Genomic DNA, 25653 nt, shown 5'->3' with positions numbered 1-25653 from the left:
ACAAGAGGCAGCCTCTGCATGAAAGCTATAAAACATCAGCCTTGCAATCTGAATGACAGACACATTCCCCCCCCCCCTCTCTCTCCCTCTCCCTCTCCCTCTCATGCATTTATTACTTGAAATAAGCTCTCAGAATGACTTACAACAGTCAATACAAAATATCCTTATTTGGCCTATCACCCTCATTCCATGTTAACTAGTAAACATCTTCTGAGGACTTTCCAAGGGCAAATGAGCCGTTCTTTAATCAGTACAGGAAAAACAGCAGCCTCAAATCCTATCACGATTTCTGCCTCCATCCTTTTATTCAAGAGGCTCCTTCCATATCAATGGAGAAGCATTCCAGTGAGAAGCAGTTGTCATACTAGATGCATTTTTAATGTACAGCTATTATAGCATGTACTCCATGTGAACTACCTAAGGCTTGATAGAAGATTATCACAGCAGAAGAGCTCTTCCATTTAGATAACTGGCTTGGCTTTGCAATGATAAACATGTCAGGTTTCGACAGCAGTTGTTTTCCTCAGGAAAATAAGGCAGATAGGATATCAAATGGCATGTTAGGAGTGCCTAAGCAATAAAACCATTATCAATCATGCACAAGAAATTGCATTATTCATAGATATCCTCTCTTGCAGAATGCACAATAGGACTTTAAAAACAAAAAAGAAAACCGATACAGCTTGGATTGTGTAAACACCTCTGACATCAAGCACCTTGTTTCTTCCTGTCTTCTGGTTCACACTGCATTATTGGTGATCTTCTGCAAGAGATGGAAAACTACAGGTGTGGGTTGAAGCCAGCTCTCTTGTCTACCTGGAGCATGGTGGCCCATTGAAAACTTACCTGAAGGCCAGGTCCTGTAATACTAAGAGCTAATGGCCTAGGCTGGGGGTCCCCAAACTGTGGTCTGAGCTTTGTTCAGGTGGTCTAGGATGTGTGTGTCAAAATACAAATAAAAATCACATGGCATCTAGCCTAGTGCATTAGACTTAGTACAACATGCAAAATAATAATAATTAAGTAGTCTGCCAAGACTCTCATCAATTTTCACATGGGGAACATAATTGGGGAACCACTATTGGAGGCCATTGGACCCTTGGCAGGAGTTTGAAATGACTCTGCCAGTGTCCAATTATTTAGTTGATAATGCTCAGTTAGGAGATCTGATCACTGCAGTCCATATGGCTTTGGTTCATGACCCAGATTGGCACCCTATCTTACTATGTCTCTTGGAACTGCAAAAAGTCCACAATGCAGCCCTGAAAAAGATATACCTGTCCCCCCCCCCCCCGAGTTTGCTTCCCACAATTCCTATTTGGTGCTACAGGAAGGAACATAGATTATGGGAAGCTTCCTTGTGAGTATGCTTTCTGTTACTAATTAGGTTACAACAGTTTCATAGAGCAGGGGGGAAATGCTAATTACTTAAGCTTGTAAATAAATCTTCCATAGCAAAGCAAACATGGGATACACCGATAGCTGTCTAATTAAACAATAAACTGAAACTCATGTTTCCAGGATGCACGATGGTAGTAAATAATTGTAAACTGAGGGTGAGTACATATGACTATTTACCAAGATATGTTACTTGGTGAGGTGGTCTCCTCCGTTGTAACCGCCTTCCTGGCAGTGAAGAAAATTTCAATATTATTATTATTGTTGTTGTTTAGTCGTTTAGTCGTGTCCGACTCTTCGTGACCCCATGGACCAGAGCACGTCAGGCACTCCTGTCTTCCACCGCCTCCCGCAGTTTGGTCAGGCTCAAGTTTGTAGCTTCGAGAACACTATCCAACCATCTCATCCTCTGTCGTCCCCTTCTCCTTGTGCCCTCCATCTTTCCCAACATCAGGGTCTTTTCCAGGGAGTCTTCTCTTCTCATGAGGTGGCCAAAGTATTGGAGCCTCAGCTTCAGGATCTGTCCTTCCAGTGACCACTCAGGTCTGATTTCCTTAAGAATGGATGCGTTTGATCTTCTTGCAGTCCATGAGACTCTCAAGAGTCTCCTCCAGCACCATAATTCAAAAGCATCAATTCTTCGGCAATCAGCCTTCTTTATGGTCCAGCTCTCACTTCCATACATCACTACTGGGAAAACCATGGCTTTAACTATACTTATTATTATTATTATTATTTAAATTTGTATACCACCCTATACCCACAAGTCTCAGGGTGGGTCACAGGATAAAATCACAATATAAAAACACAAAATGCATATGTCTCCTGTACATGATCAGAGATTGGGAGGGTGGGGGGAGCAACACCAGTGTCGGAAAGGCAACTCAACCTCACTGCATTCACATTCACATTCACCACAGCCATCTAGTCATGGACAACTTAATGGTTGTATTATTGCAATGCGTTTTTTTGTGGGGTTGCCCATGTTGATCTGGAGGCTGCAGCTGGTACAGAACATGGCAGCTAGGTTGCTTGTGGGGGCAAACTACCACCAGCATATAACACCTGCCAATTTGCTACCCGGCCCAAGTTCAAGGTGTTGGTGTTAAGATATAAGTTCCGATATTGAGGCTGTTTTATTCCTTATGTACCCATTATGTCACTATGGTCTGTGGGAGAGTCTCTTCTGTGAGTTCCAAAGATCTCAGAAGTCCATTCTGCAGTAACTCATAGCAGGGCTTTTAGTGTGAATGCCCCTGTTCTGTGGGACAGCATTGTTTTTGAAAGATGACAGGCATCTTTGAAAGATGATCTGCACTTTCTGTAAACAGCTGAAGACGTGTTTGTTTCAACAAACTTTCCTAAGGGGGGCAAATAGGTCTTCACTATGAGTGTCCATTTGCTAGGGTTTTAGTTTTGCTTTAAATGCTATTTGTTGTTTTTGTGTTTTTAACTGTTTTTAATTATTTTATGTGTAAATCGCCTCAAGACAGTAGTTTAGAAGGCAATGAATAAATTAATTCTAATAACACTAACAATGACAATAATAATAATTCACCAGAACCTTTGGAGTATGTGCAAATAGGTTGAAATTTGGGGGAATCCTGAGTTTAAATGGATTAAGCAAGAGCGATACCTGGTAATAATTAATATGTATGCATAATTTTGGCCCTGAAACAAATGTCTAATTGTGACTTAATGCTACTTCAGAGGAAATTCTTCTTATAGTAAAATATGTGGAGTACCCATTTTCTCCTGAAAAGCACCTTAGTCATGATATTTTCCCGTTGAGCTGCATGGTTGACAAGATATTGAAGTTAAATTAAAGTTCCTTCCCCGAAAGGTAAAAAAAAAAATGGTCAATTGGTCAAAAAGTAGTACTCTGCTGTCAAGAACAAAATTACATTTCTGTTTCTCCACAGAACTTAATGATTGGGAAAACATCAAGGAAGCAAATAATCTAATATAGAGCTAATCCCATGTGTAAAGTATATTTTACAGCCAGTCTGCCTTTCAGTTAAAAAGATCAGTATGTCGACATTTATAAAGCATGACTTATTGCCCTCAACTCCTACCAAAATAAATCTTTGGAAGAAGAGTGCCATCTGCGAACCCCAGAGATTATTGTATTTTCATTATCCAGTTTGCAGAATAATATGATAATGAGCTCTCTTTTCATATTTGCCATCCATAAACTTTAGAGAGGGCAATCTAATCATAGTAGAAACAAACAAAATGGAATAATATAAGAACCTTTCATTTAACACTACCACCGCCCTGTCTTTGCATAGCAGGTTAGATTCTGAGGAAATAGTGTTACAGGAGTATATTAAACAGTTAGGGGTTTGCTCTCCTGTAGCGCCTTGAAAGAAAACAATATTTGTTACATATATATTTGCTTGTTAGTTAATGGTACGACTCCATTGCACATCAAGGTGGCGGTGGTGATGATAGCATTCCAATTGCAGTTGTTGGCAGCTAGACATGTATTAATAGTTTTTGGATGTGGATGTGAAATCTCATTTGTATCGCAAAGCATATCCAGTCAGTTTAATTGGGCTTGGGTGAGCACTGCAACATCAATGTCATGGAAACAGATGCACATCTGTGTCAACAACTGGCACCAGGGGCTTCCTGCCTGCCACTCTCTTGCTCAGATGGAGCATGTCATAATAGTTGATAATAATGTTATGCGGAGACCTCTGGCAAAGGCTTTTGGGTCGAGGGGAGGAGGGAGTGTTACAAGGTAGTGAGTCCCCCAACCCTCTAGAGCTAACGGGCTGTGTGTGTGTGTGTGTGTGTGTGTGTGTGTGTGTGTGCAGGGGACACCATTCTGTTGGAAGCTGCCCAGATTGGCTGGACCAACCCAGTCAGATGGACGGGGTATAAGTAATACATTATTTGTTTGTGTTTGTTATGTTCTGCTAGTGCAAGTCTCTTGCTCCAATAGAATGGGAACATTAGATACCACTACCACTAATAATGTTGTTAGTAACAATTTTTGATTATTACTTGATGATGATGATGATGATACACCATCTCCACCCATCAAGAGGAATGTCTGTGTTGAGGTCTTCAGGCAACCTGAAAGAGGAAGTTTGCAGTGCTGTTCAGACTGGGAGAGGGAGGAAGAGATAAAGGATGCTTTTATCTCCCTCCAGCTTTTCTCTACCATACCATATCGTGTGAGAGAAGCACCAGCCCCACATCAGAACATTTTATAGCTGTATAAGCACAGAACTCGCAGTTCTTGAGAGTGAGAAAGGTATTCTTTCCCCAAAGTTTTCCCATTGTTATTAACTTCACGGAATTCAACCCCCTCCCGGCAAATTTTAACCTCTCATCCAGCTTCATAAGCTATCAAAGGCAAGAGTTTCCTCTCTTTTTCCACATCTCCATTTTCTATTGGGGGGCTTGTTTTCAGCAGACACCCTAATGCCCTGTGTCTCAGCTGCTCTCATCCATTGTCAAACATAAGGGCTTTGTGGATGGGCAGGTGGTCTATTTCTGTCCCTGGCTGTTAGCCATGACGACTGTGTTCTACCTCCAGCTGTTGGATGTCTCTGAATCACAGGCTGGCAATCACATACAGGGAGGGGGCTGTTGCACTCGGGTCCTGCTTGCAGATTTCCTACAGGGATCTAGTTGGCTACTGTGAGAACAGAATGCTGGATTAGATGGGCCTTTGGCCTGATCCAGGAAGGTCATTAATAGATCAACTCATGCAGTTGGCCTGGTTTCTGTGGGAGCTGGGCCAATACTTTTGTTCTAATTCCTTTTGGACACTGACAGAGAACGGGAAGAGCAAGTGAAAAGAAATTGCTTCCCAAAATTGGGAAGGAACTGAAGAAAATGCTCAGATACACTTAAATAACAAGAGCTAGATTTTAGAAATCAGCCAAAGAAGTAAGTTCTCTTCCGTAAACTCTCCCTTATAGAATATAATTACTGATGTAGTAAAAAAAGGAGAGTTTTTCACCTCCAACAAGTTTCCCTCTTGAAATACATTAAAAGTTAGTCTTCGCCTTTCATGATAGCCAAAGGCTGCTCCTCCATGGAATCACTGAGCTTACATGTGCTTAACCGGGCTTATGCATGTTTAACATGGAATCACTGGGCTTAGGCATGCTTTGGACTGTGACCAATATCAATACAAATAGTATTTGTCATAATGTAATGTGTGAATTCATTTAGGGGCAGCCCAGAATCAACCACACATGCAAAAACTTCATCCAGTATTAGCTGCTTAAGGTTTGTTCTTTCTCCTGTTCCTCCCAGTAGTGAGATGCAAAACAGGCTCCCTATGAACTATGGTTTGCAAATTAGAAGGCCAGTTTTGGGGATATACATTCCGTCCCCCGTAACATCTCAAGAGAGCAGCCTGAATTGTTTTGGAAGTGGAAAGCTACAATTAATTCGGAAGGGGAAAGAGGGAAAAGGGAAATCGGTCGAAGGGAAAGTTTGCATGCATTTCCAGGGCTTTGTGTAGTATCTGTGATTTGCAAATTGCTTTGTCCATGAAACCCTTGGGAAGAATCTGTTGATGCTCCCATGGTGATTAACGGAGATAATAAATAAAGCAAGCAGGAGGCCTGGGGTGGCGCTGCATGTGAATCGATACAGAGGCAGCTTATTGTAAGGTCTTTTTCTTTCTTTCTTTCTTTTTTGTCTAGCAAGGAAGCTTGAATTTTCCATCACTTTGACAGCAGTGTAGCTCTATAGATTTCAAATTTTAGTTAGTGCTGAACTCAAAGGAATTGATGTGTGTATGTGTATGCATTTGGTGAACATTACGTAAGTGTGCTTTTATTGTTATATTTAATGAATATTTTATACCATTTTATGTAGACCTCTTAAACAAAATATAAATATAAGGCTCTCTCCCCCTTCCACAATTTTTCTCGCTAAGGTATACACTTCTTGAAAATGTACAACGCCATCCAAGTATGACCGGAACCACCACAAAGTGGTTCCACCCACACCTACCTCTGACAGCCGCTGTAGAAGGATACCATGGCTGATGGTACTGAAAGCTGCTGAGAGGTCAGGGAAAATTAACATTTCCCCTGACTCTCTCCCAACATAGGTCATCATACAGGGTGACCAAAGCAGTTTCTGTGCCAAAACTGGGCCTAAACCCCAATTGAAATGGATCTAGAAATCAGGAATCTTGCACAAGAAGGGGCGAATGGCAGGTAATTACCTAACTTTTCTGAATCCAGGGAAGGGTTTCTTGAGTATTGGTTTTACCACTGCCTCTTTCAAGCAGCAGGGACCACCCCTTCTCACAAGGAGGAATTAATAGGGTTGCCATATCTTAAAGAGCAAAACAGAGGACAGCCCAAGTCACTGCCAGACCAAGCTAGGAAAAGAGGCATGCAGGGCTGCTGCCACCTCACCTCTTTACCCAGCTCGGGCTGGCAGCAGCCATGGCATGCAGAACAGCCCAAATGAGAGCCGGAGCCGGAGCCCCCCAAAACTGGACATTTCCTTTAAAATGTAAAAATCCAGCCAGATGGGCATGCTGCCCCCCCAAAAAGAGGATACGTTTGAGTTTTCCCAGATGTATGGCAACCCTAGGCATTAATCACCTCCCTGGCCCAGCCAGCTGTCCCCTTCCTGCTACTTTTTATCAACCAAGAAGGCCAAAGATCCAGAGCACACATAGTTTCCCTGGTAGATCCAAAAACCTTGTTGACATCCGCAAGCCTTACAAACTGAAATTCATTCAACATAATAGGACTAGACAGTGCTCTGGACACCTCTTGAGTTTCATCTTCTGTAACAATGGAGTCAAGGTCCCAGCAGATGTAAATAATGTTATCCTCAAAATGCTTTGCAAACAAGTCATAGTGAGCTACCGTTGGCTCTGTCACCTCCAGGCTAGACTATAAATGTCCATTCCTCCTTCCTTTTTATTTTAGTTAATTATATCCGTATTTCTAGGTCACTTTTCTGCCCAAGGGCCTCTACAATGCTCTTGGAATCAAAACAAGCCCCACCCAAAGAAGAATACAACACAATACCGCATTTGTGCTGAACAGCACAAGTATTGCAGCTTCCCTGCTTTTGCCATTATGCTGTAGGTCTGTAGTCAGGGACTGCTCTTTTTAATAACTATATGGTGTGTAGCTCAGTGCTCTGCATGCAAAAGGACCTGGGTTCAATTTATGGTGTCTCTTAAATCTTGGAAAACTGCTGCCTGGTGAAAGTATAGACCAGGGATAGCCAATGCGACTACAGCTTACCATTGGCCATTCTGGTTGGAGGCAGATGAACACTGCAATTTTCTAACAACATCTGGAATACATCACTTTGGTTTCCCTTGGTGTAGATGATACTGAGCCAGTGTTTCAGGTACTTTATAAATAATAATTGTTATGTAGCACATATTAATGCATAGGTGTTTAATTCAACATGATAGCGGTAGGCAGCAATACCACCATAGCGAGCAGAAGTGGAACTGGGGCAATGAGCTGAGGCTGCAGCTGATATGAGCTCCAGAGAATGCTTCAGAAACAGGTTTAGTGGTTAGATCCAAGTCTCAAATCAGTTGGGTCTTGGCCAGTACAGATCTTTTCAAATTACTGCCTATACACCTGCACTGTACTTTACATTTCAAATAAGAGCAAACCCATGTTATAGGTACTGCACTCATAAGATTATGTGATGCCACGCTTTATAAAACGATTATTACCCTTATTTATCTTGCATTGTGGATTTAGCAAGTGATGATTTTGCATATCAGATGGTATTTACAATGCCATGATTGTTCCCATTTTAATTTAGAAGGATTGATGTTGCATGTCTTGTTTGTCACAATTGTCTCTGTGTCTCTTTTTAGCTGCTCTGGAATTTTTACTTATTCATTTGTTTACCTATTCATAAACCAGGCAAAGGGGTGAAATGTGCCATGGAAGCAGGGTTTTCTCATAGAGATCTGACTATAGAATTACTATAATAAGAAAGAGGCAACTCTTCAGTGCATCTGCCTATTATAAAATATGCTCTCTTCTAGAAAGCAAAAAAGAGGGGGATTTATTTGCTTATTATTGACCTACATAGAACTTCCAGAGTTTTTGAAACATAAATTTCAGCTGCATTCCTAGCCCTGCTTACCTGAGAGTAAGCCACATTAAATTCAGCACGATGTACGGTAGTTAGGATGGTGCTGTGAAACTGAGATGAGTTTAAGGGTCTAAAATACACAAGCTTTAGAATTTCATTCACATTTTGGGAACAAAGGACACCTGGAATAGAAATCAATTGTTATACATTTTATATTTGCTTCATTGGGCTAGCCAAAGGATAACTCTACCTGTTACAAAGAAGAATTGTGGTATTTATTGTCATATACCCTCCTACAATTCACCAATTTCTGGAATAAGAAAGGTAAAATACGGCATGGTTGTTATGGACTCTTGTATTGTAAATTAGCAGCCAGTACAAATATTAAAAAGGCACCATCTGCCATATAAACCATTTGCCACCTGTTCTCTTGCTTTCAGACTTATTTAATGGTTTAAATTTTATGTCGTAGCTTGCCACCGAACAGCTGGGAAGTGACTAAGTATTTTTCCTATCAGTAACTTAACGGCCAAACAACACTACATGTTCAAAAATGCTTCTTAATGCCAGGGATGTTGCCACATGGACTTTCATGCACTTGTCAGCTTGCCTCATTAGCAAATTCTGCTGACAGTAAAACAGGATTTTAATAGCAACCATTATCCAAGTATTATCGGTGGCTGTGTTCTGGGAGAAATGTTCCTCCTCTGCAATAAACAAAGCCAAAGCCCCTTTCAAATTGGTCATAATACTTATGACCATCTCGATAAGTGGCAGATACAAAATGGTGTCACTGGTTTTATTGCCAGTCTATAAGATAGCTGGAAATTCTCCTCCTTTATTTTGCTTGTGGAATGAATCTTTTGTCCATGTTTAACCCACCTGTTGCTGACCACTAGGAGAACTGCCATTCAAGCATGGAGAATGTTGTTGTTGTTTAGTCATTTAGTCGTGTCCAACTCTTCGTGACCCCATGGACTAGAGCACGCCATGGAGAATAGGCTAGTCATTAAGCATGGAGAATAGGCTAGTCATTTGAGAGCCAGCATGGTGTAGTAGTCTGAGTACCAGACTTGGACCTGGGAAACCGAGGTTCAAAATCCCACTTGGCCATCCCCACCAGGGAAGATGGGGTGAGTGAAGATCTACATTGGGAACTAGGGGGGAATAATGATTTGTTTTCATTACAAGCAGGGGAATCAGATAAACCTTACCCTATTTTTGAAGTGGGACTCAAAGGCCATTGTGATGGGGAATGGGGCCTACTCTGAATCACACCAGGCAGGTGCAGGGGCCCTAGAGGGCAGCGTACACCATTTTCTCCTGAGGAGTGGGAGGAGAATAGCAGTGCCTCCTATTTACTGAGAGGCTGCTGTGAATCCTGCTGCCTGAGGTGGTCTCCTCACCTTGTCTCATGGGTGGGCCTTGCTTGGCCCTTGATCTGAAAATAGATTCACCACCTTAGCCCCAGTAGTAAGTTTCATTGAATTTAAGAGGACTTTTGAATAGACTTTTGAATAGACATGCATATGGTTCAACTCATAAGTCTTCCCCTCAAATATTTCTAATAATTCAATAATGACAAATGTTGATCATTTGTGGCTAATTTGCTAATAGATGAAGAGGAAAAATCCAGCAGTTCATTTATTCGTGGCAGGTTATTTGCCCAGCATTAGTGCAATGTAATGGAGCAAGCAAATGAATGTTTATAGTTATTGAGTGATAATTTCCGTCTCAACATAAAATTGGAATAAGTGTCTTTCAAATTAATATCTGTTATAATATGTACAATTGGCGTTCCTTTAGACTGCTTGTTCACTTCTGTCACAAAACTAGCTTTTGTCTGTGAATGAAAAAGAACGCATTCAAAACCTCCAGCACACAACCGGTTTAGGAATGCAGCCTTTATCCTTTTGAAGTTGAAAAGGATTTCAGCTTCAGCCTTCCCTTTGGTGAAAAGAACTGGAAGAGCTTGCTCGAAGTCTTTTTCATCTATATTAAACAAAGTGACTTCAATCCAAGTTCTTTGGCTTAACTGGACAGTGGATCAAGCTCTTTGAGGGCTTAGAACGCTGCCATACACCAAATCCAGCCAGAAGTTTAACTAGCTCATCATTGGTAGGCTAGCTTTTCATGGAAAGTTCCCTAGTAGTCCTAACAACTTTCAAATGTAGCATGGTAAGGCAATTGAGTAAAAGAATGCGACTTCCTCACTTTGACCAATGGATCCCCATCAATCTTCAAGTGCTATGTCACCTCAGTGGAATAGCTCTTAGAACAGAGTGGATAGCAGAAACAGTGCTACACAGAGCAGACTTCAGGGGACCATATTTCATTGATATGACTATCCTCAAAGCAAAATACCTATATTTATTTTATGTATTTATTATAAATGTTTATAGCCCACCCTACATCATATAGTCCCAGGGCAAGGTATAGAAAGAGGTAATTTGACAATTTTAAAGCATAGTCTAAAAATATCTATTAAAACTGCACTTGAAAAATCCCTTGAATTACAACTTTAAAAAGAAGAAGAAAAAGAAACTGCTACAGAAGGTGGAGAGCTACTCCTTTCATATCCCCCCCTCCTCTAAAGGTCTCAGCAACCTATAGAAGAAGGAAAACTCTGGTCCTAAACCTCCAATGCTTTTCAGGGTATCTTTGGGAGAAGGAAAAGCTAAGGAGTAAACCCCACACAAATCCAGAGTGGAGTCCCTAAGATGGTTGGGTGGCACCTTGTATGCTGACAACTCCTGCAGCCAAGCTGGTGCCAAACGCATTACTCTGCTTTCCTTTGGACCACATCAGTGGGGCAAAGAGGAGGGTCATCTGGGCAGCTTAGGACCTCCATACACACTGCCCAGGCTTGCACCCAGGAGGTCACTTTGGTGTCGCTAATGCAGCAGTTTGACTTCACCCCTAGAGGTGCATTCCATTGTCTCTCAAGACAGATGCCAACCAACCAATAAGACTTATTGAACTCAATGGAGTTTAGTTCTGAGTAGGCACAAATAGGCATGCTCCTGTTAATAATGGGCTGGGCCATTTGTCCACCTAGCTCAGTGTTCTCCGTAGTATCAGGCAAAGGTCTTTGTCAGTTCTGAAAAACTTTCATTAGAGTTGTTGGGACTGAATCTAGAACTTTATATGTACAAAGCATAAAATATACTCTACTCTATGAGATGGGCAGAGCCAGGAATGCCTACTTGGTTCCACAACTATGGGTGCCTGGGTGCCAAACCCATGGGTGCCCGACCCCTTCATGGGGAATTTTCTGTGTGCTTGGGCACCCAGGGCATTGGCACCTATGGGCAGAGCAATCCTAAGTCCACAGCTCCTTGTGTCAGGGTGGAACATAGGGCAGTTGTTGTTTTTTATTTGTTTTTTTGAGGGACCCATATCAGGTCTCTCTCTGAAAGCAGGAGTAGCAGAGGATTCAGTGGTTTATGGCCAATTCAACTCCATTTTGGGCAGCCTCCCTCCATCAATGATGCTTCTTTCAGCTGTGAGAGGCTGTCAGAGAAGGATGTATGCTTCATTCTAAGCCCATCCCTGCCATCATGTGGGGAGTGGAGTAGAACCACACCTTTTGTTTTACTTGTAACGTGAAGCAAGGCTAAGTGGAGGCTTGAGGTCTCTTAATGGTAGGCCAATCTGCTGCAGTTTACCTTGTATCATCGGAAGGTCATTTCAGATGTTATTCTTTTCAAGAAAAAAATGGGGAGGTTGCCACACAACTGCTGTTTTATACAATCTCCAGGTACAAAGTCTGGCTGTATTTCCCCCTCTGAAAATGAGCTTCACATGACTCAGGAGCCACAGAATGTATTGTTTATTTCCAGAGTCTCACCATAGTTTACTCTTTGCAGATTGATGACCTTAGGCTGCGGCTATAGCAATCTTAGGAGATTGGGACATGATCAGAGATGCACTCTTCGACTCACTCCATCTCTTTCCAGTGGTGCTTATTGTTGATAAAGTGTTGGTTTCTGCACATGAAATATAATGGCCCAAAACACCCATGTCAGCAAATAGTAGATGTTAAGCCGATTTTCTACAATAAAAAGAGGAAGAAATGTCCTGTGAAATGGCTGATAGGTAATATACGGGGATGCTTTTTGTCCACAGGTCATTGAGACAGTTGAAATCACAAAGGCTAACACAAATGAAATGACAATGGGGGAAATATTTTCTGGAGAAAGATAGACAAAAAGCACAAAAATTGAAGTCTGTTCAAGGTCAAACAGTCCAGGCATCAGGTAAGGTGGTGCCACAGTTAATGGAGGTTTGATTGGCGAGTCTTTTCTGTAGTGACATCATTTATGTGGAAAAACCACAGCCTGCTTCTGAACTTAGGCAGACACTGACAGTATTCTGGTGACGGACTGATTGATTGTGTGCATTTAGATCTCTAAGGAGCTCAAGGCGGTAGACATAGTTCTCTCCCTTCCCATTTTATCCTTACAACAACCTTGTGAGGTGGGTTAGGCTGAGAGTGAGTGACTGGCCCAAGGTCACCCAGTGAGATTCTTGGTGAAGAAGGGGGGATGGGGACCCTGGTCTACCTCTGTATCACACTGGCTCTCTTATTGATCAGTTCACTAAGCAGTAGTATCTAAAAGAGAAGTAACCAAGTTGGTGGTGGTGGAGAAATGTCTGTTTTTGAAACAAAACAATTAAACCTGCACATACAGGACTTTCATTTTTCCTTTCACATAGAGCGAGAGGCGGGTTGTCTTTAGCACTTTGAGATTTTATTATATTATTCTTAAGAAATTGATTTCTGCGGGGTGGCGGATGATTAAATTCCTTGTGAAATATTCATTTTTGGATAAAAAAAACATGCTGACGTTTTCATTTTTATGGATTTTGAGTTTTTATAGGTTCTGCTTGTGAAACCTAAGCCTGTGGTGTTAAATGTGGTGTACATGTCTACTTGGAAGGAAGTCTCATTGTTTTCAGTTTGGCTTATGCCCAGGTAAATGTGTACAGGATTGCAGCCTTCATGATTTTCAGCATCATTTAAATACCCCCCTTTACTCTGTCAGTTTCCTATATTGCTTTTTGGAAGGGTTAGAGAAGCAGAAATAATATATGATTACTGAGTGTGGTCTCCACCAACATTATCACATTTGCCAGGAATTAAGAGCTCCCACTTTGAATTACTGTCTCCTGGATCTATTTCCAGGCGGCAATTTTCACAATTATTCCCCATTAATTTGGAATTACTGTGTTTTCCCCTAACAAACGCCACTGCATTTAATTATTTCAACTGCTTTTCCCTATACATTACTAATTCAATGACCCATTGCCCTCGTTGCTGAGTGAAGACAACATACAATAATTGGAATTAACTTGGACACATTTTATTAAGAATCTGCATGGGGTATTCAACTTAACTTGTTAATGCCTGAACTCCCAACACACTGCTGTAACATGAAGCTGGCCCATACTTAGTCAGACCACTGGCCTGTCTACCTCAATACTATCTGCACTGATCTTGCAGTAGCAGTACAGGATTTTAGGCAAAGGACATTCCCAGACCTACCAGGAGATGCTGAGGATTGAACTTGGGACCTTCTGCATACAAAGAAGATTATTGTCACTAAGCTACGGACTTGCTATGAGCTGCTGCAAGAAAGGCTGCCTGTCTATAAGCACTATGACAGGGATGAGGGTGGGGCAGGATAGCAGCATGGGGCAGTGCCTGAAGTCCCAGAGAGCCACTGTCGGTCAGTGCAGATAATACCGAGCTAAGTAGAACAATTTATAGGACTGTGTACATGTACAAGGTAACTCCCTATGTTTCTATCATGGTGGACCTCCAGACATTTTTGGTCTGAAGATCCTCATGTGTCCCATCTTTGTTCTATGGGTAACTCCACTCTGACTTGGAGCTGCATAGTGAATGTTACCTTCTAGTCACACCAGTACAGGGGCTCCTCAAGACACCCCACTTCTGTGCTGAGGACACCCTGCCACCTGTGAAGAAAATATCCCAGGGTTCTTAGAAGTCATCCATTTCATCTTCCCCAGTTTGCACTGGTTTTCCCAGTGGTAACAATGATTCGTAAGATAAACAAAATATACAAATGCTCTTTCTGGTGCATTGGAATATCAAAGGAGGACTTCTACTCAGTTTCAAGTGTGAGTGTCCAAATCCAATCCATTGGATTTGGAAAATATGTAGTCTGGTCTGCTGGGGGCGAAACCCAAAACCATTTATGCCAGCAAGCACATCACCAGGGCTTTCAAGGCGGTGGAAGTAACACTAGTTAGTTAATGGTAATAATTTGTTCGGAGGCTGAATTCACCATTTGAACTTGGAACTGCATTCTTCCTTCAGTTCTTCCTCCATTACATAGATAGGAGTCCTCCAGTGCCTGGTTTGTGTCACATGGATTTATTCACTCTACAGAATTAATATTGTGGCTTCGCGCTAGCACTGCCTCCTAAGAATAACATCACAGCAAGTGGGATGACAAAACTGGTCCTATCCAGCACCTATAAAAGCAGCACCTACAGAGTGACTTCTTCTCCCCCTCCCTTTTTTATGAAAGATGGGTATATAGCTCTTAAATAAAATATAAATAAATAAATGTGCAATTGGCAAAAACACTGTCCTCTATATCTAGGGGGTGGGTCTTAACTTGATTAACCCCCATATGGTCCACATGCACACACACAGGACACCCCAGAACCCCACTCCTCAGATGATCAACTAAGGGGGGGAGGAATTATCATCATTCTCCTCATCAAATCATCTTCTCTCCCCTCATCAGTCTGATGATTGTGAAGCAGAACTGTGCATTACCATCAGGGTTCTGGGCTCCATCCACCTCAGTGCTATGTTTGGTCCCCCCCCCTATTTATTTATTTTTTGCTCTGCTACTGCCCAACTTGGAGAGGTAGGAATGTGTGTTTGTGTGTATGTGTGTAAAGTTTGCTGGGTGGGCAGTTCAGGCTCCTAAACTGGTGTTTGTCTCTCCCCCCCCCCCCCCGAATAAATGTTAAAACTGTGCACTTATGACCTATTTGTGGACAGACAATTGGGGAGACCCACTTCATCACATTTCTCTAGGGGGAGGAGAAATTCCCCAGTGGTTTATCAGGAGTGACAGTAAATGCTGCATATAAAATGTTGCGTACAATGTATTAATATTAGTGGAGCCACTGGAGAAGATTGCATGATAAAAATAGATACCAGAGATGAGAACAAGATTTAAGTTCCCCTTCTTCCAGCTAACAAAAAGAAAGAGCTCATGCTAGCAACTTATTGGCACTGTAGGAAAGTTAATTAAATGTTTTATATGGTAGTTACTGAATTGAAAACTATTTGAATTATCTCATTCAGGCTAAGTACCATTTACAGGTGAGGGATGCAGGTGGTGCTGTGGGTTAAACCAGAGAGCCTAGGACTTGTCAATCAGAAGGTCGGCGGTTCGAATCCCCACAACAGGGTGAGCTCCCGTTGCTCGGTCCCAGCTCCTGCCAACCTAGCAATTCGAAAGCACATCAAGGTGCAAATAGATAAATAGGAACCACTCTGGCGGGAAGGTAAATGGAGTATCCATGCGCTGCTCTGGTTCGCCAGAAGCGGCTTAGTCCTGCTGGCCACATGAGCTGTATGCCGGCTCCCTCGGCCAATAAAGCGAGATGAGCGCCGCAACCCCAAAGTCAGTCATAACTGAACCTAATGGTCAGGGGTCCCTTTACCTTTACCTTTACCATTTACATTAGAAATGTCTAGGAATCCAGAACCTGTTTGTTCTTTAGCAGACTGAGGAAAGCTACATAAGAAGCATTGTCTTACAGTTTGGGTGCAATGAAAACCGGTTAGCACAAAATTGTGAAATAGAAGTGGTAGTTCAGAAGCAACTGTTCCTCAACAGGATATATTAGCTTAAAACATACTGCTGATAATTTGTAGAATTAGTGACACCAGGTATCTGAAGTCCAGTGCATATTTGAAAAAAATATGTATGTGGAGTAAAACGCAAAGGTATTTTAATCTACCCAGGCTTTGACCTGCAAACATGTGGGCAGCCCGTGCATGGTTTAAAGTGCCACTATGATGTGCTGGACATGGTCTGCCCCCACTGAAAGCCTCACCAAAACATTTTTCACCAGCTGGAGCTTCTGGACAAAGTCCAAGGATAGCACCAAGTAGAGTGTATTCCAAATAATCAAGTCTTGAAGAAAAGTATTTTGAAATACAATGGTTTCCAGATGCTATAGTTTCAGTGGTATGCAAACTACTGTGGAATATATCATGCCAAAGAATATTTATCCCCTTCAGGCATTGCACATCCATGATACTCCAGCTGCCACACACCCACACATTCCAGATTTTTCCAGGACCTTTTTCTGATGTTCTAAAAGCTGCCGTCTTCTCATGCCCCCTTCTTCCCTTGCTCTGCCTCTGGTTGGTCCCCCAGCTTAGCCTAGGGCAGCAGTTAGACTTCCTGCCCTGTCGATTCCTTCCAAGTCCAGAGAAACAAATAAGCAGAGAAGTAAAATTAAGCTCCCAGACATTATTATTTTCCCATCTCACATAATTTTTAAATTTGTGTATCCAGGGTTTTGAAGTTTTTCAGATTTGTGGATTCCTATTTCAGATATAGCACCACACGTCCATCATTATATGCAAATTATATTAATGAGTTGCAAATGTGATATGCAAACCAGAGTGGATCTCCATGGCATGGTGTGTATTCCTGCTGTGTTCGTGATGTACTAAGTGAGAAATTCAAAATTCATTCTTTTTCATTAAGCACCATGCTTCCTCCTGTTATTAAATCCCCAGTGCAAAAAGTTCAAATGGGTTAAACGTTGACTTGGAAAAACAGGTGAAATGATATCTGGGTTGTTGTTGTTGTTTTTCCCCTCATAAAAATATATGGTGTAATGTTCTTTAATGCATTAGAAGCAGCAGTGCTTAAAAGCAAATTCCACAGAGCTTTGACACTTCTTCCCTGGAAATATGTATGAATCACTGAGAGAGAAACGCATCTCTCTGGCCATCGTTCTGCCTTTTTAGATCGATCAGACACAACTCATTTCCTTTTTACCGAGGGGTAAAAGATAGTAATGCCCTGATGATGCAACGCATAAAAGAGAATTAAAAGTATATCACCTGGAAAACATTATCTTCCAAGGCATTCCTTCTGGAAATATAAAAATATTCACAGCAGGCCATTCCACTTCAGCATTTGTGAAATGCAAGAAGACAGGTCAGACCAGAATATGTGTTGAATGCTTTGGTGTAGATGTGCTGTGGGGCATCTGTAGCTTGCCAGAATGTGTTTTATCAAGCCTAGGAAAAACAGGTTCGTAGGACATGTGCATGTATCCATGGTAATTACAGACATTCAAGCATGCTTCATTTGCAGAAAGGTTCTTCACTGCATTAACAGACAATATTCAGCTTGCTTTCTACCCATAAATTTATCCCTACACTCAGATTATAATACGTCAGCACATACACCCCACACAAGTGACTATACCGAGCAAAAAGAGTTTGAAATAATAACTGCATAAGTAGGTTGTGTGTTGTTTTTCAATTGTAGGAACAAAAAGCAGACCGGCATCTTTCTCTCTAAAATAATGCAGTACTTCTGAAAAGCTGTAAGCGCAAAGTGCATGGCACCAGATTTATATCCTTTCTCAGATGGGCAAAATAAACCAGAGTTAGTGATGTGCTGGTTAAACACACAGGTCACGAACCAGTGTTCCATGCACATAGCTTCACAGTAAGCAAGTTCAGGATTATTAGCGTTCATCTGGATGGCTCCAAGTGACTTTTGCTATTTATGTCTCGGGTGCATAAAAGTATGCTTGGCTTGCTTCCTGCGTCCTGCAACAGTTTATTTGGGGGTTGTGGGAGTAATTCCAGTGCAAAATCTTCATGCACACATGAATACACATGGAGGAATACAGGATAAAATGTCACCTTGGCACAAAATGTCATTCTTAAAAAATGTGTTCAGTATTGGAGGAGGGAGCAGGAATTGGCTCATGGATTGTATTGGCGAAATCCACACTGGCATTGCATTCTGCCATAATGGTTTTGCACAGATTCTTTCACAGATTCTCTGATTCTGCTTCCTGTATCGCAAACATTGTTAACCTGAAATTGTTAACTTGAAAAATGTCCATTACTATAAGGAAAAGTAGGCATGTTTGTAGACATTGTAGACATGGCCTGTATTTTGCAGGGACTTCTGGAAGGATGGGTGACATCCAAATAAGTCATAGGGTAGACCAATTAAAAACAATTTACATTGGTCTACAGATTTAAATGGATCTACTCTTATGACCAACGTTGCATATCACCTAGTGATGAACCATGTTGCTGGATCACAACTTGCATTAGCCCTGCCACTTTCAAAGGAGGGGGAGAGTGCTTGGATGACCTCGAATTGGACAACTGAGGAGGTTTTGGATTAGCTTGTAATCAGAGGTGGTCCAATAAACAGGCCCAGAGGTGCTTGCAGAGACAAATACCTCTGCTTGACTTATGTGGGCAGAATTAGGGCAGACACCACAACCTGCCTTAAGTGGGAAACCATCCCTGATTTGCTTATCTTTGCGGCCAGGATCAGGAAGCGGTTGGCTCCAGTGTGGCACTTCCATGCTTTTGCTTCCACCTGGAACTTCACTGCCCACCATCTCTGGCCTGTCCATTTCCACCAGGGATGATGGAAGCTGTATGATGGCACTGGAGCAGCATCTGGTTTCAAAGAAGGATGGGGAAAGGGGAAGGTGGCATTATGGACCCACTGCTTGAGCCCCCTTGCTGCTGTGTCCTGGCCCCCAATTCAAGCTTCTCCCATTGAAGCCACAGATAGACTGGTGACTGTGTTGGTAAGAGGAATCAGCCACCGGTGAGCAGTCTTTGACCACTGAGATTCCCCTCAATGTGTTTGGGTCTCCACAGGGCCACCTTCATTTTTGAGGCAAGCAGCTTTCTGCCTGCCTATTCTTCTTGTTCTCAGGCATCTTGAACTGGGGGACTTGGAGCTGCAACCCTCCCTCCCATTTTGAAATTCATCATTGTCACTACTCAGAACTCTGGTAACTGGCTTTTATATCTACGGGCAATTATGTGTGGTTTTTGTAAACACTAAGAGCTCGTGTCAAGGAGACATCCCAGTATAGTATGGCACAGGCTCTGCAGGGCTTGTGAATATTTATTACACATACTGAGCTTGATTCAAGTGCCTTTTCATGTTGGAATGAATCTGCTCCAGTGATCTGAGGGTCTGGAAGGGTTCTGAACCCCATTCCCCAGAGTGTAAGTCATCAAGTCTCTCTAACTAGAAAGATTCATTTTTGCCTTTATAAGACGACATCATATCTCAAAAGTTAAATCAGAAATGATAACTACATGCCAGCTTCTTCTGCCTGCTGAAATTCATTTTTAGTGGTGTTAAAATGTAGAGGAAAGCTAGGCACCTTTTGGATAGTGCATTTCCTAAATTCTCCAGCTTTCTTTCGCTGGTTGCTGAAATCATTTTTATTGTGGCAGGTTTTTGTCTACTAAGTACTTGGTCATTTATGTAAAGGTTAGGTTTTATCTGATGTTATTTATATTTTGATAAAATTTTATGCCAACTTTTAACATTTGCTTTTATTCATATGTTTTGATGAATATTTCAGTGTTCTCTGTAAACCGCTAAGTGGTTTTCTTTCCAGTAGTAAGCGGTATATACACTTTATTAAATAACATAGCTCTTAAATTGTTGTAAGCTGTCTTGAGTTAGCAGAGGCAGTAGAAAGGTGGGACTTAAAAACTCTACATCATACAAATAAAGGCCTACATCTTCAGTTCTTTAGGAAATACTTTACATTGGCTTTTTATTCTGATGGTTGTTGGAGAATGTGTTTTATAGGGGTAACCAAACTGTTGCCCCCCAGATGTTGTTGGACTACAACTCCCATGATCCCCAGTTAGAATGGCCACTGTTTATTGGAATTCTATGGCAGCAACATCTGGAAGGCACCATGTTTCCTAGCGTTGTGAGTTATTAATTAATACAGAGTACTTTTAACCTGTTTTATTAATATTAATTGACCTTTATGCAAACTGTGCCGCCTTGCTACTGTGTCCTGACTCATAATACTGGAGATGGATGAATACATAGGTGAAGTGTAATTATGTGCATGTTTACTTGGAATGAAATGCCACTGTGCTCAATGGGGCTTGCTCCCTGGAAGATGTGTATAGGATTGTGGCCTCAGTTTGAATAAAAATATTTTAAAATCCATTTTAATTCAACAGCAGCCTGATCCTGCCAGCTGCTCTGATGGAAGGTAAGGCTGCAATCGTTCACAGAGTTGGCTTTTATAAATCCCACTTGAAGCAAATGGGAGTTAGGCAATCTAAGTGTACACGATTGTAACCAATGTGTTTTGTTTTTTTCCTTTTTCAGAAGTACGCACCACTAATTTCAGTGGAACCTAAAGTGGGTTTAAGATGTCATGTTTATTTAGGGTTTGGGGTATGGAGAAGTCAGTGACTGTGTTTGTGTTAAGTTTGTGTTAAGATGGCTTTGGATATCATGGTAGTGCAGTACAGTGGTACCTCGTTTTACGAACTTAATCTGTTCCGAAAGACCGTTCTTAAACCAAAACCATTCTTAAACCAAGGCGCACTTTCCCTAATGAGGCCTCCCGCTACCAGTGCCCTTCCACCATTCGGATTCCGTTCTTAGACTGAGGTAAAGTTCTCAAACCGGGACACTATTCCCGGTTTTGCAGAGTTTGTAAACTGAATCGTTCTTAAACCAAGGTACCACTTTACTGTGGGTTGGATATGGGGTCATGATGGGGATATGATGCAGGATCCAGCAAAAGGTATCTAATTTGAGCACTAAAGATACAGTGAAATGCATTTTCAATGAGACTGAAAGTGATGTACAACCTATTAGCATAATTTCACCCTAGCTGCAAGGTGTGATTATGCTGTCGTCATCATCATCACCATTGGATTGCATTTGGTTGGTTCCTTCTGCAAACATAGGGAGACTTTACATTAACAGAAGAGCTTTTGACCTAGCAGCAGCTTCCACTAATGGAAGAGGAGTGGAGGTGATTTCCCCTGGAGCCCCCAACACCAATTTCCACACTGTTCTGGAAGGTCATCCAACCCTCTGGAGCAAATTTTCATCAGATGCCAAAAGCATTCTTCTCATTTCAGTAAATGTCCGTGGAACACTGTAAGGAGGTGAGAATGTCTGCCACACCAACCCCTGCCCTAGCCAATTAACGAGTGCGCTAAAAAGGGAGACGGAAGACTCACACTGTGCATCATGCTGACTTTGTTCTGTCAATGACCTCCTTTAAGCTGGTGGAACACTTGAAAACTGTGGTTCATAAAGGCGACCCAGAAGCTCTCATTGTCTCTTGTCAATTTTCAAGGGTTTGCCGGTTTAGAGAAGATACATTATGCTCCTGACTGATTAGGATCCCTTATGAGACTTGTCCAGGAAGCAGCCTAGTTCTGGTTGTTTGAGCCCTCCATTTCTGCTATCTGCAATCTCCAAGCAGAGTAGATGCATGAAAAGGGCTTCTTTGTGCATGTGGCTGTATGTATGAAGGTTCTTTCACACATTCTGAAATCCTGTACATGTGTAAGGCCCCTTTCACATGTTCAAGGAAGCTTGGGCTCAGCAGGCATGATCTTGGTCCACCTCCACTCATTCATCACATGCAGGGAGAGAAACAGTGACCCAAATTTAAGTTGTCTACATTTTCCCTCAGTGACTTCATCACACTGACTATGGAGCCTCTGACTGACTGGCATCACTCCAACAGAGAGAAGTCAGAGAGAGGAAAAGCCCCTGAAACAACAATATGTCAGCAAAACATTTCTGAACAGTGCTGAAACCAGGGATTGTCTAAGGACTATTTCTGCACCCATGAAAAAATGCTATTTGCTTTCCTAAATGTTTGCAGGTGAACATTCAGCACAGCTCTACTGTTTTCATAATTATATCATTTTCCAATTTACATGGATATTGTACCCATGCATTGGGGCAACTTATCTCTATTTCTTCACCTTAAGTTTTAATACATAGGTGGTTTGGCTCCTGATAGAGCACAGTGAGCGACTAGATATATAAAGGGTGAGACAATATTTCAGATATCCCAGTCTCAAGCTGTATCAAGCTTTGTATACCAGTCCCAGCACCTTGACGTTATCTTGTTAGCCAGTGCAGTTCTTTCAGCAGTGGTGTAACATGGCAGCTATATCCTTCCCCAGTGAACAGTCAGGCCTCAGGCAATACACACAGGAGGGAATATAGCAGGGTCTCACATGCTTAACCTGCCACCACATGGCCCCTCTCCAATATTGTCCATGAGGAGTGGCATATTTGCATCAGGGCAGCCTTCCAAGTTTGTGCAGACTATCTCAATGAGATGGAAAGCCTGTGTGCTCAGGGTTTCAGTTAGCAAGGACTGACAGTCAGCTTTTAGCAGTCCATTGCTCTGCAGACATGACTGGAACCTGTTGGCAGGGTTGGGTCAGGATGATGGCAAAGGATGACGACAGAGGCAGGCTGAGCGAGCGCAGCCTGGCTCTCCTCTTTCATACAATTATCTTTGCTTCTTTTGGAAATGCCTGACTAGTGTTATAGTGTCCTTTCATTTATTATATTCAGCAGTTGCGCTATGTTGACAGTGTGCAAAAAGATTATTTTGCAAGAGAACCGTTGTTGATTTTTCCTCCCAGTGAATTTGCATACTGTTTGCTTTCCAGAGGATCGTATTTTCCCGCTTGCTTAGCTTGAGCAGGCGGCAATCCATTTTTTATTTTTGCAAAGGATAAAGATAACAGTCCCATTGAATTGTTCAGTAGTGAAAAGCAATAATATTGTGTGCTTTAGTTCAGTAAACATTTATTACTGCCGATTGCTCGTTGCCAGAGTATTGTCTGAATTAATTTAAATGGCCCTTATGAGCTTGCAGATGTATACAATATTTTAGCGTTGGAAATGGACATAATTCCTAAAGCTCCTTAGTTAAAATGAATTGGAGACAGTGCAGCTGAAAAGACAAAAGAACCAAATCCTCATTTCTTATCATTAAAGCTAATGAACTTTCACTGATGTATCTTTGCAGAAAAATGTCTGTCATCTCTTATATTTAAGAAAACACACACACACACACACACACACACACACACACAAAAGAAACATTAGTTGGATGGCTCCAGTACTGCCAGAAAGCAAAGTTTCATGTTAAACTTGGACACACACTTTTTCTGCCCCATTCAATCATAGGTAGCAAAAGCTATAACAGCCTTTGTATTGCAGTGGGTAGAGTGATGGACTAGAACCTGGGAGACCAGGGTACAAATCCCTCCTCAGACATGATGCTTGCTGGGTGACCTTTGGCCCATCACTTTCTCTCTTAGCCTAACTTACCTCACAAGGTTGTGGTGAGAACAATATGGAGACTGAGAGAGCCATGAGCATGACATTGAGCTTCAGGGAAAGGTGGGGTGTGAGTGTGATTTAAAAAATAAAAATAAAATAAATGAAGGGGCATCTTAGCTGATTTTTATGGGAAGGGAGAAATGGGGGAAGGGAGGGGGACTCATCTTCCCCCACCAGCATTCCTCTGAGGGACCCCCAGCTCCTGTGGACTTCGCAGAGAAAAAATGGTGGCCATGAACCTGCAGCTGGTAGGATAAGCTCTGGATAAGAGCAGTAATCTCCCTGAATTTCACTTTTGCACTTTGAGATTTTCTGTGTGTATTTGGTCTCAATTATGCCTCACAAGTGCCGCAAAATGCACAGTTCAAAACTACCCATCTCGTTACAAAATGAATTTGCCATTTTTGAATTTGAGAATGTTAGGGATGTCGGATTATCTCAATTTAAACTTCATAGGGTATCTTTCATATACCCAAGATTTCATACTTTTTCCAGAAGATGTACAGTTCTGACTCTTACTGTACCAAAGCCTCACTATTTAAGCTTTAGTTCAGTGTCAACTAAATCAATTCACTGTTCTTGTATTGCCCAGCTCAGGCTTTCACTTGTCATTGAGAAGCACAGTTGAAAGATCCTGAGCAGCCATCTTGAGCCTCCATCTTGCCCCTCACCCATGTTTTAATGGGTGCAAAAAAACAAACAAACAAACAAAAAACCCTGTGGGAAGGTTGACACTTCTCAAAAGTGAAAATGCATTGCTTTGCTCAGCCACTTCTAGAGCTCATTGCAAAATGCTGGAAAGCCCCGAGGAAATACTTTTGGAAGGAAGTCACATGTAACACCACTTGCCTCAATTTAAAGAGTTATGAGAAACTGGGTTAGGCCAGGGATTGTTTAGTAATCTGATGGATGGCAGCTTTCTGAAACAGGCTGAGCTCATCCCCTTTAAAAAAAGAAGCAGTTTATTAACAACTTTATATTAGTTTAATGTTATTGTGTAGGCTTGCTAGTGACAGAATCGCCTCAATAATATATTTTAAGATGCTTAATGTAGGCCGTTGTGAAACAGATGTATAGCAATAATGAGAGCAGGGCAGGGAACAGCTGAGACTTCATTTTTATATACATTTAAATTCTCCATAGATTTCCAGCAAAAAGAGTTGGAGTTCTCTAACAGCCGACATGACAAAAAATGTGGCAGGGGACACAGAGCAAACCTGAGACTTATCTCTCAAAGAAAGAAGAGCTAATTGTCTCCATGCCTCGTGGTGGGAAAGCAAACGAAATGCATGGCTTTGCATTTTATGCTGTAACGGGATTAATGGGATTTCTGATGTTTGCAGCAGAACAAGTGATCTGTTCTCAGAGGGAGCATCAGGATATTCCATAAATCAAAGAACCAGAAATAGAAAGATGCGATTGTCAACTTTCTTGCCCATTTACCATTCTCTAGTGCAGCCTTCCCTAAATTGCAGACCCTCAGATGTTGCTGGACTACATCTCCCATAATCCCTGGCCATTGACAATACAGCATGGTGCTTATGGGAGTTGTAGTCCAATGTACCTGAAGAACATAAGTTTGGGGGAAGTTGGTCCAGTAAAATTTAGAGCAGGGAAATATCTGCTTTAGATCCACCATTAGCAAATAATTTACTGTTGTAATATGTGTTTAGATTTTTTTGTTTGGTTGACTTTGGATGCTTAGTTTACAAAACATTAAGGGGTGCATGGTTTTTCAGTACAT

General features: G+C 41.8%; 1 protein-coding gene across 1 annotated transcript in view; it reads left to right on the top strand.

Annotated features, from left to right (window-relative positions):
* TCERG1L (transcription elongation regulator 1 like) overlaps positions 1-25653 on the top strand; it is a 163678-nt gene that overhangs the window by 30864 nt on the left and 107161 nt on the right. The gene's annotated exons all lie outside the window — the stretch shown is intronic.

This window comes from Podarcis muralis, chromosome 6 (genome assembly GCF_964188315.1).
Source record: "Podarcis muralis chromosome 6, rPodMur119.hap1.1, whole genome shotgun sequence".
NCBI classification, from domain to species: domain Eukaryota; kingdom Metazoa; phylum Chordata; class Lepidosauria; order Squamata; family Lacertidae; genus Podarcis; species Podarcis muralis.
Note: the sequence above shows the minus strand (reverse complement) of the source record. Positions and strands in the feature narration are given on the sequence as shown.